This window comes from Pelodiscus sinensis, chromosome 3 (assembly GCF_052426305.1).
Source record: "Pelodiscus sinensis isolate ZL-2025 chromosome 3, ASM5242630v1, whole genome shotgun sequence".
NCBI classification, from domain to species: Eukaryota; Metazoa; Chordata; order Testudines; family Trionychidae; genus Pelodiscus; species Pelodiscus sinensis.
Genome location: NC_143054.1, coordinates 188,457,321 through 188,476,938, shown reverse-complemented (window position 1 = coordinate 188,476,938; position 19,618 = coordinate 188,457,321). Strand labels below are relative to the sequence as shown.

Genomic DNA, 19,618 nt, shown 5'->3' with positions numbered 1-19,618 from the left:
AGGAGCACAGTGCAGAGCTCATAAGGATCAGGGATGCCTTGAGGCAGCAATTTGATGCTGGAAGTCAGTAAAACTTGTTGCCATGCATGGGAGTGAAGTGGCTGCACTGTTAGGAGATTATTCTCATTGGTACATGAACTTAGCACTACAGTGACCACAGCTTTGCTGGGATACACTTGATTACTCGCTTTCATGTAATGGAACAAAAACTTTAACACATGAATGTCCATTTATTAAACACTGTAAGCATAGGATATATGTAAAGCATGAAACATCTACAATTGGGGGAGAGGAGAGAGTCAGGAGGTGAGGCATGCCCCAGGAGTTTCACAAATTTGTACATATCCATGTTTCATATGTAGTTCGGCCATCTGATATGCTGTGCTCTCAGAGCTAAACTGCAGGAGAATGACTGTTGAGTGCATCGGAAGCCTATTGGGAGAGTACTGCTGGGGGGGAGGGAAGGGGAGGAGATCATTAGTAATGGCCACTCAGTTTCCACAGACTGTGTTCATCCTGGAAGACATTTCACTGCTTAGCATAAGCAGTGAAACAAGGGAAATTCTTTTACTCAACTACAGGTTACGTTTGGGCCTACACAGCTTATCTTTGTGCAACGATGATCCCTCACTCCCCACTCACAGCACAGTGGCAAGGGAATGTTATTCTTAATGGGAGGGAGCACAGGAGCATTGCCAACAAATTTACACAGAGGTCAGGCCCGGCAGCTGTATGACACTTGTGATGAGATCTGTAAGGCAGATGTCCGTGAAGTAAGAGACTGCATCACTGACCTGTTCTGCGTCTTAATAGCAGCAACACACAGAACCAACCTCCTTTCTGTAACCCTAATGCTCCTGGCAACTCACTCGAGTGCTTCCAGAAATCAAACCAACTAACCAGGTGCTTCCTCTGCAGCCACGGAAGGCTACAACTGGCTCACCTCATCAGGGGTACAAAGCAGCTCCTGACTACAAGCATCTGTGAATGCCAAGTCATCTTTTAGCTCTGGGACCCCCTCAGCACATCCATCCACGATCTCCTTCTCCTAGCTCAGTCCATTCTGGAATGGCCCCTGAGGCCCTGAAGAATCCCCGGGGAATCTTTGGAGCAGAGGTGGGATCATCCCCAAGTATGTCATCCAGCTCTTTGTTAAGCCGACAGGTGGCACAGCAGTTTGCTTCCTGTTCCTTGTGGTAGGAATTTTGCATTTCCTTCACTTTGACACTGCAGTGTCATGGCCCCTTTCAGTCATGCATCTCAAGAACTGTTCATAAGTATCATCATTTCTATGACTGAACTGCAACTGGAACTGGAGTGCTTCCTGTCCCCAAACGCTGCATCCACAACACCAAGGCATGGCTCCACACAGGAGATCTCCTGGTGCATGGAGCAGGCATAGCCAGCTGGGGAGATGAGCTGAGAACACATCACACATCACTGAGCAAACAGGTTGGGAACTTTCACATTTCAAAAAGAAAGCAAAGGGCAGGCCTGAGGGTTGGTCACCTGAGAGCAGGGCAGTAGAGTTCAAACAATTTATTATTAGAGAGGCAAGAGCAGATGTTGAAGGAAGGGTGCCAGAGGCCAGTCACGACAATACTGCAGCACGGTGTCCACTCTGGCACCCCAGCACCATATAGAGAGCGCAGCAAGCTCTATGCTTCTCATGGAGGAAGTTTACCTAAAGCACAGCAGCTGTGGAGCTAGAGCACACAATGTGCCTTTCCAGCATGGACATCTTGAAAGTTGCAGGTGTGGGAGCTGATTTACTGAACCGTAACTTGCACTAGTGTAGACATGGCCTCAGTTAAGACAGTTGCACAGGTCACAAATGTGATGGTCAGTGCAGCAGGAGAAAAGGGAAGTCTCATGGTTAGAGCAATTTCTCGTTTCAAAAAGTTAAATTTTGCAAATATTTCATTGGTTTTCTTTGTTTTGCTATTGTACTTTCTCTAAAAAGCCACCATTACACTTAGTAACTAGTTAGCTTCACATATTTCTCTCTGTCCTTCAAATATGGTTTGTCCTTTCCTGCTCCCTCAGGCTCAGAATGCAGCAGACTGCTCAGGGAGACTGAGTAATATACTAAGAGCATGTGCTACACAATAAAGTTCCAAAGGAGTTACCTACCCTCCACCTTCAGTGGTGCTTCAGGACTATGAGGGTTCACCGGCAAAATCCCCCATGGAAGAAGATGGAGCAGTAGGAATTTCTAACCAGTCTCCACCACCATATCTTTGATGTTACTCACAAACAAAGCAACTGAGCCACTGAAATTAAGTGACCTGACCAAACTCTCAAAAACGAAGTCTCAGGCACTCAAATAGAGCAGTGATCTCCTAATTCCAGTGTCTTAACCACAAAATCTCAAAAGACAGTTTACCTGTTCTCATAACCGGTGTTCTTCAACATGTAGTGTTCACATCCATTTCAGTCTGGTGTATGTGCACCAAGTGCATGAGGGTTGGAAACTTTTCCCCTAGCAGCTCCCATAGGGCTGGCTGTGGAGACCCCTAGAGTGGCGCTGCTATATCAGCGCACATATACCATAGCCAACCCTCCCCGCCCTTGGTTCCTTCTTGCCAACTACTCCAGCAGTGGAGAAGGAGGGTGAGTACTGGAATGGATGTGAACAACACATCTCGAAGTATACCAATTATGAGAACAGGTAACTGTCTTTTCTTCGAGTGCTTGTTCACATCAATTCCAATCAGATGACTCCCAAGCTGCTACCCCAAGGAGGTAGGGCCGGAGTTAGGAATCATAAATTGGAGCACTGTCCTACTGACACAGCTACATCCTCCCTGGACAATTTATCAATGGCATAATGAGCCATAAATGTATGAATAGAAGATCACGTGGTGGCCCTACAGATTTCCTGGAGGGGAACTTGCACCACAAACCAGTCAACAAGGAATGCACTCCAGTTGAGTGGCCTGTGACCAGTGGAGGAGGAACCCCTGCTAGGTCATAACAGGTGCATGTGCACCTTACTATCCATGACAATATGCATTGCGCAGAGATGGGGTATCCTTTCATTCTCTCTGCTATCGCCATGAATAGCTGCATAGACTTTCTAAATGGCTTAGTATGGTCTATGTGAAAAGCCAGGGCCCTCCTTATGTCTACCGTATGTAGCACTCTGCCTAATGCTAGTGTGTGGTTTGGGATAAAAAAATGGAAGGAAGATTTCCTAAGCAAGATGGAACTCGGAGACCACCTCCAGTAGGAAGAACAGGTGCAGTCTAAACTGAGCTTTGCCCTTGTGGAAAACCGTATATGGGAATTCTGAGGAGAGGGCCCCAACTAGACACTCTCCTTGCAGAGGGGATAGCCATCAGGAAGGCCACCTTCATGGAAAGATGATGCAGTGAGCACTCAGCCATAGATTCAAAGGGTAGTCTCATAAGTTTATGGCGCACCAGGTTTACACATCAAGTTAGTACAAGTGGATGATAATACAGATACAATCTTTCCAACCCCTTCCTGATGCAAGTTACCATGGGGTGCCCAAACAGGGAATGCTGTGAGCAACCTGACTGAAAAGTGACACGGCCACCAAGTGCTTCTTCACCAAAGCAGGTGCCAGACCCTGTGTCCCAAAGTGCAATAGGTATTTTAACACCACCGGAATGGGTGCCCACCCAAGGGAGAAACCCCTTCTGCCTACCAGGTAAAAAACCTTTTCCATTTGGCCAGGTATGCTGCCCCGGTAGAGGGCTTTCTACTGCCCCATAGGACCTCCTGCACCTGTGTAGAGCACTGAAGCTCTAGTGGACTGAACCATCCAACTTCCATGCCATTAGATGGAGTGAGCACAGATCTGGGTTTCTGAGATGACCCTGATGTTCTGTCAGAAAGTCTAGGTACAGAGGAAGGGACACTGGGGCCTCCACAAACAAGTTGATTAGGGTGGACAACCAATGTTGGTGCGGCCATGCCAGCGCCAACAGGATTAGATGCATCCTGTCTCTGCAGGCTTTCAGCAGGACCTCATGTACCTGGGGGATGGGGGGGGGGGGGGAGAAGGGGTTGAATGCATACAGGGGGACTCCTCCTCCCGAAGTGGAGCATGAACGCATCTCCTGTGGAATCTTGACAGTGATTCCACAACAAACCAAAGTCTCTGTACTTTTTGTTCTCTGGCATGGTGAACAGGTCTAGACGGGGATTTCCCCTCCTGCAGAAGACTGAACGTATCACATTTTCCCTGACTGACCACTCAGACCATAAAGGTCCTGCTGAGGACGTCCGCCAATGTATTCTGCAGCCCCAGGAGGTAATGGGCTTCCAAGTGGATCTTATGCTCTATGAAATAGTGCCACAGGTTTTGTGCCTCGTGACAGAGCTGGGTCAACTGTGCCCCTCTCTGCTTGTTTAAAACATCGCAGTCATATTGTTCATACAGACTGACACACCAATCCTGTATCTGCAGCCAGAATACCTGGCAGGCCAACCTGACCACTTTTAGCTTCTTCACAATAGACCTTGTGCTAGAGCTGTTCAGAGCCCTAGGCATCTTCCTCAACCCGGAGAAGTCAGACCTGAGTCTGGTGCAGAGATTAGAGTTTATAGGGGTGACTATGTATTCGACCTAAGGGAAAACCTTTCTGCCTGAATCCCGGTTTCAGGCAATACGGGACTTGGTGCATATACACCCTCACCCAGTGCCCTATCACAAGGGCATGGATGTGCCTCAGACTCCTAGGTCACATGGCATCATGCTGCCATGTGATCAGATCTACACTTGCGCGTCTGCACTTCAGACCCATCCACCGTTGGCTCGCCCCAGTTTATGGGCTAGATGTGTTGGTGTCTATCCCCTGCAAGGTGGGAGAGACTCTTGACAGGTGGATGAACCCACTGAATCTGTCAGAAAGGGTACAGTTCGTCCCCACCCTAATACTGGTGATGGACACTTCAGACCTAGGGTGGGGTGCCCATTTAGGTTATCTGATGACACGGGCTGTGGTTGCCGAACGATCTGAGACTCTACACTTTTAGCTTCTTCTTGAGATGTGGAAATATGCATCCTTCATGTCGAGGGCAGCAAATCAGTCTCCCAGATTCAGGCAAGGGATTATTGAGGCTAACATGACCATCCTGAACTTTTATTTTCACTATAGCAGTTGAGATTTTTCAGATCTAAGATTGCCTTTTGCCTTTGGTATAAGTAACAGGAATAAAAAACCCTCCACTCTTAACTGCCAAAGGGACCTCTTGTATTGCTCCTATTTCAAGAAGCAATTGGGCCTTCTGTTGCAGGAGAAGCTCATGAGAGGAATCCTGAAGGAGGTCTGGGAAGGGAGATTGTGGGGCTATGGGAATGCAAACTGCAAGGAATATTCCACCTTAACCATGCGGCGGACCCAGTGGTCCAACATAGGACTAGCCTGACCCAGGCATGGTAGAAGTGGGATAGTCTTGCCGAAAACAAGGGGAATGGATCTGGTAAACTTAGTGTTTTGCCCTTGGGCACACCCTCAAAAGGCCTGTTTTGGACCTGGAGGAGTCTTGGAGTTGTTCCCCTGGTAGGTTTGCCGGGATGGGATTCTCCTCCTGTTATTGTTCCTACTGCACCTGTGTTGCTACTCAAGGCTGTGTCTAGGCACGAACCTCTGCTGTGGGGGCTGAGGGCAGAACAGGCACCTTTGGGGTGCTGGGGTGTGCATCCCCAAGAACGTCATTGTCACTCTAGTGTCTTTGAGGGAGTGCAACTTAGAGTCCATCTGTTCAGCAAATGGACTCATACCCTCAAAGGGGAGGTCCTGTAAAGTGCACTGGATCTCCAGGGAAGTCCTGAGGCCTGAAGCCAAGCAGATCAGTACATAGGCACTCCAGCTGACTCCAGGTCTCCTCTGGCTACCTGAGTTGACCTGGTTAGGAAAACTCCCTTCTCTCATGTCTCTCCCCTTCAACAGCCTGTAATGCCACTTTGGTTCTCTGACCACTTGAACTTTGTGTTACTACTAGATAATCTAACTCAGTAGGTGTTTTAGGGTTATGATTGGTTTTCATTTCAGTTCAGTTTTAAAAGGTTTCTTTAAGTTAAAACCAGCTGGACTCTCAGAGAAGCACAATTGGGAGCAGCAGCTTCTCATCTCACCAGCAATGGTTTAGGGGCAGAGGTGAATAAATTAGTTGATCCAGGCTGAGCACTCCAAAGAGGGCCTTTCAGTTTCTGGGAACATCTGTGATTCCAGGCATCTGGCTGTCAGTGTTGTGCGTATGATTGGTGGGCTGCTACACTTGTGGATTACTTACACCATGTTTAGCTTTAATCCACCTCTGGGGATTGTATGCATTTTTCAAATGGGCAGGAAGGGAGGAGAGAAAGAGCTACTTTTAAAGCTCATTTTACAGTCCCGAAGCCACTTGTTCATCTGTTCTTTCTGTGGACCTCAGATGTTTTTCCATTCATTTACTTGTGGAAATATGCTAAATTGAAAGCCAAGTAAGCTCCTGATCTAACATTTTTATAAAGAGAAGCAATAAACTATGCCTATCTGCTAAAGAAGCAGAAGAAACATGCAGAGTGGAACAGGCAATCCTATTTAGGCTTGGGTATGGGAGGAAGAAGAAACTCTTAAACACCAACCTTTCAAAAGATGCAAACATGCTTCCCCCCACCCTCACGTCACAAATTATTTCATTAGTAGTGAGGATATATCTGTTCAGTGAGATTAGGTTACACTAATGTAAACTACCAGAGACACTTCGTTATATTCACATTCTAGGATGTGTTCAGTAGCATATGACTTGGGTAGCTTAAATACATAATGCCGTATGGTGCCTGATATGTGTATTAACTGGCAGCTAAGCATATCCTGGACTTGTATTGCTATATTGTAGTTCTAATGCATTTAGAGATGAGGCATTGGCCCTGTACGTTGCTCAAGTACATGGACTATGTTTGAGATCTGCTAGAGGATGAATCCATTTTTCTTTTTAGAGTGCTTGCCCACGTCAGGCAACTATTTCTTTTGAAACCCATTTTTGACTGCTCTGATGTTCCCCAGGTGGATGGGCTACTTTCAAAAGTGTTTGTATTAAGGAAAGACCTATAGATAGATCTGTAACATCAGCTTTCAATTTCCCTTTTCTCCTCCTCCTCAAGGCTTCAAGTCAATGCTGAAACTGGCCAAAAAAACCACTGAGTGCAGTGAGGAGGGAAGAAAGAGTTCCAGGAGAAGAACTGGAATTCTTGATGATCTTCTAATTATTTTATGATACTTGTATCTATTGTATTATTTCCCCTTCTTAATGTATACATATGGTAAGTAACAACAATAAGCAAGTGAGATGATCTGGTGAGGCATTAAATCAGTGGTATGAGTTCATCCACAGACCCAGCTGGTATAGTAGAACATTGTTTGGATAATCTATTCCAAACACATATTCAAAGTCAAAATCTGTGTATTCTGCAATGGAACAATAGTTACTGAGCTTGTAAAAGCCATACTATATCCAACACCCTCTATTCTACATCTGCCCTATTGAACAACAACTTCCGAACGATTTTATCCCAAGTTTTTAAGATATGTTGGTATTTCTCATGTCTCTCCTATAAAACTAGATCATTAGTACAAGTCTAACTACATAGACTTTCGGAGTGGAGGAAAATTATTTGTTCTTCAATAACAAATTCTCAATCTGAAGGTCCATAAAGGGATACATATGTATGTAGCTCCAATACTTGTTTTCATAGATAAAAATAAGAAAATAATGAGTCTTCTTTGGAAAGAGGGGGGGAAAGAATCATTTCTAAGAAAATGATTTATAATAAAATGGAAAACTAAAATAGGAATTAAAGGTCATTACCAGAAAAAAAAATAGTACTGCACAAGAGTTTACAATGGTTAAAAGCTGATTATTAACAGCCACGTGGGTTGAAAGCTCCTCTGTCACAACTACAATGCCAGATGCAGGTAATGAACATTAGAAGGAGTAGGCAAAAGAACAGATTACATCTTAACAACTTCAAGCTCTATAATAAATCTATTGATGTGGTGGACGAGAAGAAAAATGTTTGAAAAGCAGTTATAAATGGAAAATATACATCATTGCCATTGGCAATTCTGTAAGTAGAAAGTAAATACAGACTGGCTCTTAAGTTTTCAGCTCTAGAAGAATTAGTCAAACTTTTCAGCCCTTACAAAATTTAAAAAACAGCTGAAAATGATGACAAATAGCAGCAATATTCTTGAATTTATATAGAGAGCCCTATCAAACTCATCGTCCATTTTGGTCAATTTTATGGTCATAAGATTTTAAAAGTGATAAATGTCATGATTTCAGATATTTAAATCTGAAATTTCACAGTGTTGTAATTGTAGGGGTTATGACCCAAAAAGAAGTTTGACTAATCTTTTTAGAGCTGAAAACTTAAGAGCCAGTATGTATTCACTTTCCACTTACAGTATCTTGTTATTGTAGGGGGACTGTGGTTTTGTTACCTTTACTTCTGCACAGCTGCTGGCAGCAACATTGCCTTCAGAGCTGGGCAGCTGGAGAGCAGTGGCTGCTGGCCAGAAATGCAACTCTGAAGGCAAAGCTACTGTTAAAAGCTACACAGTAGTAAGGATGGCCTTGCCACTTTTACTTCTATGTTGCTGACTGCAGAGCTGAACCTTTAATTGGCAGCCACGACGCTCTGAAGGCAGCAGTATATAATCAGGGCAACATGGGTATGATTTTGCCACCCTGCCTTTTGCATTGCTGCTGACAGGGTGCTTCCTTCAGAGCTGGGCACTTGGCCAACATTACAACCACCGCTCTCCAGTTGCCCAGCTCTGAAAGCAGCACATAAATAAGGATGACAATACAGTGACCCTCCTAAACTAAACTTGTGACCACCCCCATGCACCAGAACTCCCTTTTGAGTCAGGACAGTGTTCCCTGTAAGCTGTGCATTTGTGCAGCCACTCAGGAGAAATTCAAATGCTGCCCAACTGATTAGCCAAGCACCGACACCTAGGTTTTGTGTATCTATTGGTGCTGCACATTCACACATGCCTCAGTGCACATTAAAAAAACGTATTCCAGACATGGATAGAAAAAACCTGCACATAGATCGAAAACATGAGAGGGAACATTGAACAGGATCTCCAATTTGAGAAACGCTGGCCTCCCCCATGAAATCTGTATAACAAGGTAAAAGTATATAAAAGGACAGATTTCACAGGAGGACTCCAGATTTTACAATCTGTGACATGTTTTGCATGGCTGGGAATTTGATAGGGTCAGATAGATATACAGATATGCAGATATAGATATATTAATTTCTATCAAAACAGCTAGTGTGATTCATCAGGGCTTGTCCCTACAACATTTTGGCATTTTCATGTTTTTATGTCTAAGAATGTCTACATGGCAGTTAAAGTCATAATATCGCAAACCATTTTACCTTGAAAAGTCTATATTGAACAGGCACAGATAGCTGATTTTGATATCTGCAGTGACATCTAGTGCCAAAATATAAAAAAAGTGCTGAAATAAGTTTTTAGAAAAAAGGGGAACCCATGGTAATTTGTTAGGTCTTTATCACTGAAAAGGTACAGACATCGAAAAATAAATACAAGAACCAAAAACCTAATATCTTTCTTTCCCCACAGCCTCCAAAGCAACTGATGGGAGAATTTTTCTAATTTGTAAATAAGAAGTGATATTTGATGCAACTATCTTTACCTGTCTTTGTAATACAGATGTAGTTCGATAAAAGCAACAATATTATATATTCCAGTTTTGTTTTCTAAAGGAAAAAGATCATCAATCCAATATTTTAAAAATTGGTTTTAAGAAAACACCTGAAAGAGACTCTCCTTGCTTGTTTTTACAGCTGTACAATCATACTTATTTCTTATTTGTTTTACTCCAGCCTATTACCAAGTTAAAGATCTAAACAGAGAAAACTGATTTTATAAGGGAAATTGCAAAAATGGCAGCACATAGATGTGTTATCAGAGACTATTAGAGCAGAGTCAATCTTCCCTATAGTGAAGACATGGCCTAAGATTGTAGAACACCAATGTTTGCTTTCCTTAATACTGTCCTTTTTCACTCATATTAAGTAAAAGATGTCCCCGAAGAAGCTTTCCAAAGGTTAGTATAGGAAGCAAAAACCTCTGTTGCAATCCAGCTTGCAGCAAGGGCAAATTTGATGAAAAAATATCTAAACAAAGCAACACAGACTGAGCTTTAGGCAGCAGTGATCATCTGAGTGGAGAAAAAATTGAGGCGCAAAGAATAAATGATGCAAGTCCTATTACTGTGGAATTAACAGATTCCCTTGAACATAAGGAATGGAAATGTGAGGAAAATGATGGATAACTGTCCGGTTTTCCTGGTGGCATAAGACAGTGTGGAGATGATCATGGTAATGAATGTGGCTCTCCCACAAAAAGGCGAGTAAAATATATATATATATTATATATATATATATATAGTTTACAATGAAAAGGAGAAAAACTATAAAGAAGGATCAGCTTGCTCTGCCTCTTTCCATGAGCTGGATCTGACAGGGAAGGTCAGTGCTTTCTTCACCTCTCCTTCCCACCCCTAACTCCCATGTACTGCCCGACCCAGAAGCCGGAGCTGGTGCTGCAGCCTCTCAGCTGCGCGGGCTCCCCGTTGCATGGGGAGGGAAGGGGGCACGGAGATTGAGCTGCAGACCATGCTTTGAGAACCGCTGCCTTAATAAGCTGCCAGTGGAGGGGGAAAGCTCTTGAACACTTGTATGACTCTTCACCAGACACTAACACATGGGGACTGTTTGAACACCAATGATAAAGACCTTTAGGTTGAATAGGACAACAACCATCACATCTTGAAACACAGGAAGCACTCTCCATTCCAAGTTCTCCAATTCATTCATGATGTAAAGCTGAAGAACACTTTTTCTAATGTGTGGATAGCTTTGAGGATTCTGCTCATGCAGTCACAAATGGTGAGCACAGCTTTTTGAAGATCAGGATCATTAAAATATACCTTAGTTCAATGATGGCCAATGAAAGCCTTACATTGCTTGCTATTTTATCAGTTAAAAATGCAATCTTTGGATCTATCTGCTTTAGTTTGCCAGAGCAACAAGTAAAGCAAATTTTGGAATTAAAAGAATAGAGTATAATATTTTAAGGCTAGTGCCTACTGTAACTATTTAATACTGGCATATTCGTGTGCAGTCCAGTTTCTTCATATTAATACATTGCAGTTATTCTCAAAAATCAAAGGTTTCTATAAGCTAGTAAAAAAAAAATTATTTGCTTATACACAGCATTAATATATGCAGTCCCTAAATGTATTGTCTCATCTGACATGGATAAATCATGAATGCAAATCATGCATCAGTCATGACATGGGTTAAAGTCTCCTCATTTGGGATGCCACTTCATCTAGGGGCCTTGTACTCTATCATTATGTGCATTGCTCATTCAGGTCCTAAATATGTATAGCTTCACACCTGGATCCTGCAAACACTTAAACACATGCTTAACTTCACTGGGACTTCTCACAGAATTAAAAACACCTTAAAGGTGCATAGGATCTGGGTCTTACACAGTAAGTGTTGCAAATCTCTGAAAACTGCTTAATTGACTAGTAAAATAAATGAGAAATTACATTAATCAAAATTAAGGCCCTATCAATTTGTGTTTATGTAATAATAGCAAGTTAGATTTAAACGAGGGTGCATTAGTGGATTCTGACTACAGGCAGTCCCCGGGTTACGTACAAGATAGGGACTGTAGGTTTGTTCTTAAGTTGAATCTGTATGTAAGTCGGAACTGGCGTCCAGATTCAGCCGCTGCTGAAACTGATCAGTTTCAACAGCGGCTGAATCTGGACGCCAGTTCTGACTTACATACAGATTCAACTTAAGAACCCCAGGCATCCCCAAGTCAGCTGCTGCTGAAACTGATCAGCGGCTGATTCCAGGAAGCCCGGGGCAGGGGCTTCCTGTAGTCAGCCACTGGTCAGTTTCAGCAGCGGCTGACTTGGGGACGCCTGGGGCAGAGCAGCTGGGGTGCTGCTGGGTTGGTCCAGTAGTGCCGCCACTCCTCGCGCTACTGGACCAACCCAGCAGCACCCAAGCTGCTCTGCCCCAGGCGTCCTGATTCAGCCGCTGCTGAAACTGACCAGCACTGGCTGAATCAGGACGCCTGGGGCAGAGCAGCTGGGGTGCTGCCCGGTTGGTCCAGTAGCGCCCGGAGCGGCACTGCGGGACCAACCGGCAGCGCCCCAGCTGCTGTACCACAGGTGTCCGGAGCGAAGCCGCGGAGCACGGGGGCAGCGGGACAGCCCAGACGCGCCGTGGCTGTCCTGCTGCCCTCGGGCTCCGTGGCTTGGCTCTGCTTTGCTCCCCGTCCCCCTGGGCTGCAGACCAGGGGAATGGGGGGGGCAAAGCAGAGCCAAGCCACGGAGCACGCGGCCAGCTGACAGCCCAGACACGTCTGGGCTGTCAGCTGACCGCGCGCTCCGTGGCTTGACTCTGCTTGGCTCTGCTTTGCACCCCCTTCCCCCCCCCCCCCCGTTCCCCTGGTCTGCAGACCAGGGAGGGGGGGGGGGGCAAAGCAGAGCCAAGCCGCGGAGCGCATGGGCAGCGGACAGCCCTGTCCGCTGCCCACGTGTTCCGCCGCTTTGCTTCCTCTCCCTGGTCTGCTGGAGACCAGGGAGAGGAAGGGCCCCATTCCTAACTGCGGATCCGACATAAGTCGGATCCGCGTAACTCGGGGACTGCCTGTACTATGTCCATTGTGAATTCAGATTCTAGCACTTCAGCAGTTGATGGAAGTTGTGCGGAAAATAGTTTGTTTGCTGAAGATACTCTGTCACAATTATTGCAATTCAAACACAAAATAAGCACTGCAATCATGAATTGTCATCAACAGCTGGTGATGGAAGACATATTGCTAGCTTTATGGCTTATGGTTTCAAGAATCTCAGTTTGAACAACTTGTCTATTAGAAGTCTGTTAAGTAGACAGCTGATTATTGGAAGGAAAGATTCTTTGTAAGCATAAAGGGTATCTGCTGAAGGGCTGCATTTTAAATGAGGAGCAAGTTAAGAGAAATGAGGGAACATCTTTACATCTGTGTTTTATTTCTGCTTATTGTAACCTTCTATTGTTTCCACAGTTATAACTACTACTGTTCAGGAATAAAAAAGAGAACAAGTGTATGTTGGAAAAGGCAGACAGACAGAAATGTAGACATATTAAGTTGTATACAGGCACATGGGGAACGCACATGAAAGCAGGGAAAAGGAGGAGCACACATCCTAAGTCAGGGAAGAAAAGAACAAAGAAAACAAGTGGAACTTAGAATTTAGCCTAGGCCACTGAGGCAAGGCCACAGAAAGAAAGGCAGGCAGAAAAGAGGAAGACAGGAGATCAAGGAGCTCAAGTAAGCTCTGACATGATTATTGGCAAATTCACGAAGTTATGTAACAAAGAGAATAGGGGAAACTAGTATTTAGCAAGGGACACTGTATTGCAGAAGAACAGAAAACAATTAAGAACAGAAGAAGGACAAAAGAGGCAAAACTCAAGTGACACACAAAAAAGGGTGAGAGGAGGATCAACAATCAATTATTACAAGGAATGCTTGCATGCAAAAGAACCCAGGAGATGCAATGAGATCCCAGGGTCATCACTGTAGTACAAAACTTATTAGACCATCAGAACAAATGCAGCAAGGGTAGATTTAAGCAGCTCAGTGTAGAGTAGTCATGCGAGGGTTTATTATAGAAATATTAGCAAATAAGCAAGACAAGAAAGGAAGTGATTCCAAAAATTAATTGACTATTGTTGGCAAGCTAGGTTAAGAAGAAAACCAGAGTACTTTTGGCTTCTTGTTCTTTCAATATCTGGGCTGGTTGGTGCTAAGAGTTATCAAGAGGGAGATCTCTTGTGCTTAAACTCCATTCCCAAGGAGTCAAGGGAGTTTTCTGCATGAGTCTGCATCTGCCAAGCAGCCTAATTTGGGAATGGATGTAACTGTTTCTAAAGTGAGCTTTATCTATTCTTTAGTGGAAAAGAAAGTTGCTGAGATGAAGAACTTGAGAGACGAGCGTGAAGCATAAATGCTTAAAACTTGATAGATGTTTGGAGCATGAATAAGGAAAACAATGGAACACTTCTTCCACCTCATCTTGAAAAAGTAATGAGGATTTTAAAGGAAAATAGGGGCTTTAAATTAGAATATACCTGAAAGGGCACAAGCAAGAAAAAAGGCTGTTTAGACATAGATGCCCAATATTTTCTTTGTTCAACATATGGGGGAGGGATAACTCAGTGGTTTGAGTACTGGCCTGCTAAAACCAGGGTTGTGAGTTCAATCCTCAAGGGGGCCATTTAGGGATCTGGGACAAATCTGTCAGTGATGGTACTTGGTCCTGCTGCGAGGGCAAGGGACTGGACTTAACCTCTTCCAGCTCTAGGAGATAGGTATATATCCATATATTTATTTATTTATAAAGGACTAGGCAAAATTAGTATTATTGATTAACATGTTACTCAACAGCAGTGTATGTCAGGACACATGAGAAGCCAGGACACAGGACCATGTCCTTTCATGTTCTTTGTGCAGACGGATGTTTGTGCCTTACAAAAGTCAGCTGAGTCCTTCCACCTGAAGCTCATTGCAATGTTGTGGCCGAAGACAGGACAATGGTATAGAAGGACCCTGTCTCCAGCTATTGTCTCATGTTTTATACTTAGATTGCAAGATCTTTGTGGCAGGGTCTGATGTTGTTTGTAGAGCACCTAGCGTAAGGGGAACCTGATCAACAATTAGGGCAGTTAAATGAGTGTCTTTTCCAAATATAAGTACATCAAAAGGGTGTGAGAATCACACGAAATACAGGAGAAGACAGCTAAGCAAGTAAAAGTGATTTGTACCACAAACACTAAAGAAGAAAAGCAGGGATTTGAAGCAGAGCTACAAAGGTGAAAAAATGGACACATCTTTTTATGTATTTAAAAGTGTTAGAGATAAAAACTGATGTGTGGGACTTCTAAAGGTTATTGGAAGAAATTTGAAACAAGCACACAAAAGCAGATTCCAGAAAGGGAAATGATTTCTAGGCAAATATGAGAAAATTGTGTCTGCTAAATTCCGCTGACATCAAAAGACTTCTATATCAATCAAAACCTATGAAGAGAGTCAAAGATCAACAACTGGATGAGTTACACTTAGAGGATGACAAAAAATGAATCATGGGACTCAAAATTGATCTTTAATAAAACATTGCTGATAGATCAAGACCAGAAGAGAGCAAATATAATCCTAATTTTTCAAAACAGAAACAGGCAAGAGCAAAAACCTGTAAATCTGACATGGATATAAGCAAATTTTTCAAGATAGTAAGAGATGTCACAAGACACCTAAAAATATGACAGCCCATGTTAAGCTGCATTGTTTCATAATTTCAAGTCTTCTCCACAAATGTCATCAGTATTGTGAAGATAAAACACAAAGCAGATCAGATTTAAGCAGTCAACATAATCTACTTTTCAAAGCAGCAATTTACAAAATGTACATAAGGTTATTAAATATGGCATGAAAAGTATTCTCCTTGAATTAGATAAAGTGACCAAGGGCAGATTCTTATAGCTAGGTTACGTCAGATTGTACTACTAATTACTGTGCACTGTTTTCAAATACAAGGACACCAATGAATGGAAAAGCCACAAGGATGAGCATCAAATCAGTGCTTTTCATTCTAGACACAATTAATGATGCCAAGAAGCTAGCATGCTAGAAAGACAACGGATGCTTCTAAGGAGATGGGCAAAATATCTAAAAGTCAATTTATAGAGTTTCTTCCTAATCTTTCCATCACAAATAATTAATAGAGAACTTGGTTCTCTAAATCACCAGACAAGCTCAGATCCACGTGAATCTTCAGACATCTACAGAAGCCCAGCCCAGCTATGGTGGCAACCCCTCCACATTGTAGCATGGCCCCTCTTAAGAGCTATGTTCCCATGATGTTCTCGCATGAACCTGTTCATAAATCCTTCTCTGCCCCAACAGGATTTTCACATGCCTCACCAATGCTACTGGCCAGTCATGTCAGATACTATGTCAGACATCCAGCAGGTGTAAACCTTATAGCAACTACAATGCATCCCACAATTCACAGTCACAGCTTTTCTTGATTACTAGTGCCCCATCCCTAGCAATCTACCAGCAAAGGGACTTTCTTCCCTTGATTCTGAGTATCATACTACAGTCTAACTGCTCCCGCTCTTTATGTTTCCCATCCCAAGATACATCTGATCTGGCACCTGTCGACAAAAGGTAGTCAGGGCAGGACTGGGCCCAACACGCTGAAGTTTGCTTATAATGCCAAACCAGGTGGGAGTAGAATCAAATCCAAAAGAATTCTATAAAAGCTGCAGCAATAGCAGACAAAATAGCTCATTATGTTCAATTTGAATATTCACACTGTCATAGTTTGATGTAAGAAATCATTAGTGATACATATTAAACATATGAATCCTACAAAAATACAGGGCAAAAAGTGACAAGCAGTGAGTTTGTTATATAGCTGCATGAAATATGCAGGCAGAACATTGTGATGCTCAAGTTTTAAGTTACACACACAGCATTAACGCTGTTGCAACTGCTGTGGTGCAGCTAAACATTTTCACCTTTTTGAAGCATTCACCGCTTGGACTGAAATTTTCCATACTTGGTCTCCATTTTAGAACGTTTGAGTAAAATCTCACCAGTCAATGTAGACAGAGTTAAACATTAAATGATTTCCCCCAGCATATTGTGAAAATTATTTAAAAAACAACCAAACGTGGACATTTCAAGTCAGATGTGTGGATAAACCTTAATAAGCTATATACTCTTTGCTAAAAGCTGAAAAATCCTTTTAAGAAGTTAAATATTAGAAAGTGTGTAACTGAGCATAGTAAATAGTATGAAGTGTTTGGATATTAGATGTATACAGTACCTGCAAGTGGTGGACCTATGTTAGAAGTATTTAACAAGAGGTATTTAGTTACAGGAATTTGATAGCTCAGCAGCTTTGGAACAATGCGTGGAGTATGTAAGGGCAAAAAGCAATTTAATACTACATATCAGTCAGTTTCAGCTACTATGGGGCAGGTAACAAGAAGTACCAGGACATTCTGCTGAGTTAGCTTGGGTGGGAGAAAGAGGACAAAGCATTCTCAGGCACCCAAAAACTGGATTGGTATTGCGGAAAAAGGGGTTTTTGCACAAAAAGGAAACGTCCACGCTGCTTGTTTTTTGCGCAAAAATCCCTAGCGCAAAAACCGAACAAAAGAGTATAAAAATGAAGCACGAGAAAATGCTAATCCGTGCTTCATTTGCATAGGCTCTTGCGGCAAAACTCGTAGTGTAGACGTAGCCTTAGTCTGTGTGTACATGAAGATTCTTCTAAATTCCACCATCATTGTTTTGTAATACTGCTAAATGCAGTTTCCAATAGTCTTGAGTAAAGCATCTAAAAATCATGAGATTATTTTTAAAATCTTATGACTAAGCCAGTACATTTTGGGTTCATTTTTTGAAGCTTTTCTCCCCAAATCCATGAGCTAGGAACTTATTGGTGAAAACACCAAAACGCCAAAGTTTCCATTTCATCACTCCACTTTCTGGTAAACTGGGTTAAAGAAAAAACATCACATATTGTAAGATGTGATAAAGTTGGGAGAACTGGAAATCCAGGTCTACCAGTCAATTTCCCTGGTGCTTGAAGCAGTGGGTGAATTTCAAAAAGTCCTAAGTATAAACAAGGTTACTCAACTCTCTACCACCCAACTCTTCCAGACACAGACAACAGCTTGGATACTGGATGCTAAAACCAGCCTTGACTTTGGCCATGTCTATACTTACAACTAGACTGGCACTGCTGCGATTGATGCAGCAGTGTTAATTTAGTGAGTCTAGTGAAGGCCTGCTAAGTCAATGGCAGAGTGCTTTCAAGGTGACTTCTCTATTCCAGTTCTCTAAGGAGCATAAGGTAAGTTGGCAGAAGAGTATTTCCTGTCAGAGTATAGTGTAGACACCACTGCAAGTCAACCTAATTTAGTCGTAAGTAACTAAAGCAGTGCAATTTATGTCAATTTACAATTTAAAGCTTTTTTAGATAGCATTAAAAAAAAAGTGGCGGCACCTAAGGACAGGTTAAGATCAACATTTAAAAGGTGGGACGTAACTCCAGTTCTTACACAAAAAAAGTCATGAAACTGTAAAAAGGGAAAGTTTCAGAGCAGTGACATTTTCAATCCAATTTTTCTTATAAAGTGTAAATTGATACATGACAGTAATAACAGTCAGGCTGTGGGAAAACCTCTCTGGTTTTGGAGGATCCTAACTTCTGAATGTTTAGCTTCCCAATGGTGACCTTTTTATTGCCATTTTGCTTCCCTTTCCATATTTAATATTACATATGTAAAATGATAAACAACAAAAAATTATTGAAACATTTGATAATGGATTTGAGACATTTTCAAATCAGAGGCAGTTCTGAAATATTTTAACATTTTATTTCTTCAAGAGTTTACAGAACTACAATAAAAGTTGTATCCAGTTCTGAGCTCTTGAATATTCACTCAAAAATACACAAACATGCTAGTCACCACAGACTAAAGCAAATAACCCAAACAATAATATGAGCATAACAAATGAACTAACTTCTCCACTGAATCCATGGAAGAGTCAAACCTCACCTGTACCCAGCAAGGGAGAAAAGTTGAAAGAATATGGGCTCTTCCAAACCTGGAGACCAAACAAGTTCCAAAGGCCCTAATGGAAAATGCCCAGCTGACTAAAACTTCAGCAGGCTTATCTACATAAAGAGTCCACAACAAGTTGGAATGTGAATCTACTTTGCACTAGTCTGCTACACACAAATTGTTCATGTGACCACTGTTATGTTCCGTAGCTTGCTTTAATCTACCTCATTTTGAAATGGGACTAGATCAAAACACACTAAGGAACAGTTAACACGAGACAGGCTAGCGAGGCTTAGATTAATACTCCAGTTTGCCACAGGTTAATTATTCACATAGACAAGTCCTTCAACATAGTGTGTCTCAGAACATGTACGTTTTATATGTCATAACAGAGTAACGGCCCCTTAAACGAAATTTGGCTCAGCTCTCCTGCTCTAATGCAGGTGTGCCTAGTTTGGTATAATAATAAGGGTGGGGATGCCTCTGGCAGTTGTACAATAAGAGTCCAGAATCCAGAGATGGCTTGCTTAGAGGGAGAACCCAGAATTAAAATAAGAAAAATATGTGGGCTGAGAGCTTCCGGGAGGGAATGCCATCTGGCAAGCAGTTTCAAGTTCTGTGCTATACTCCAAATTACTTGTATTTTATTTTGAAACAGATACAGTAAGTTACTTGTAAGTCAGATAACGAGTAAAAGACCTAGGGGAGAATTATGAAATACTTAAGGAATCAAAAGTTATGCAAATCAAAATAAAGAAAAAAAGTCTCAAATCAAAGTCATACGATATAAATCCGGTATCTCCTCTTCAATTGTTTGCTTGTATTATTTTCAGAACTCACCAGCAACTGCACCTTCAGCATATTTACAAAGATAGGACTAAACAAGTACTACACTGGAATTTT

At 42.5% G+C, this 19,618-nt stretch overlaps 1 protein-coding gene across 8 annotated transcripts in view; it reads right to left on the bottom strand.

Moving 5' to 3' along the window:
* KIF16B (kinesin family member 16B) overlaps positions 1-19,618 on the bottom strand; it is a 234,749-nt gene that overhangs the window by 151,439 nt on the left and 63,692 nt on the right. The window lies entirely within an intron of this gene.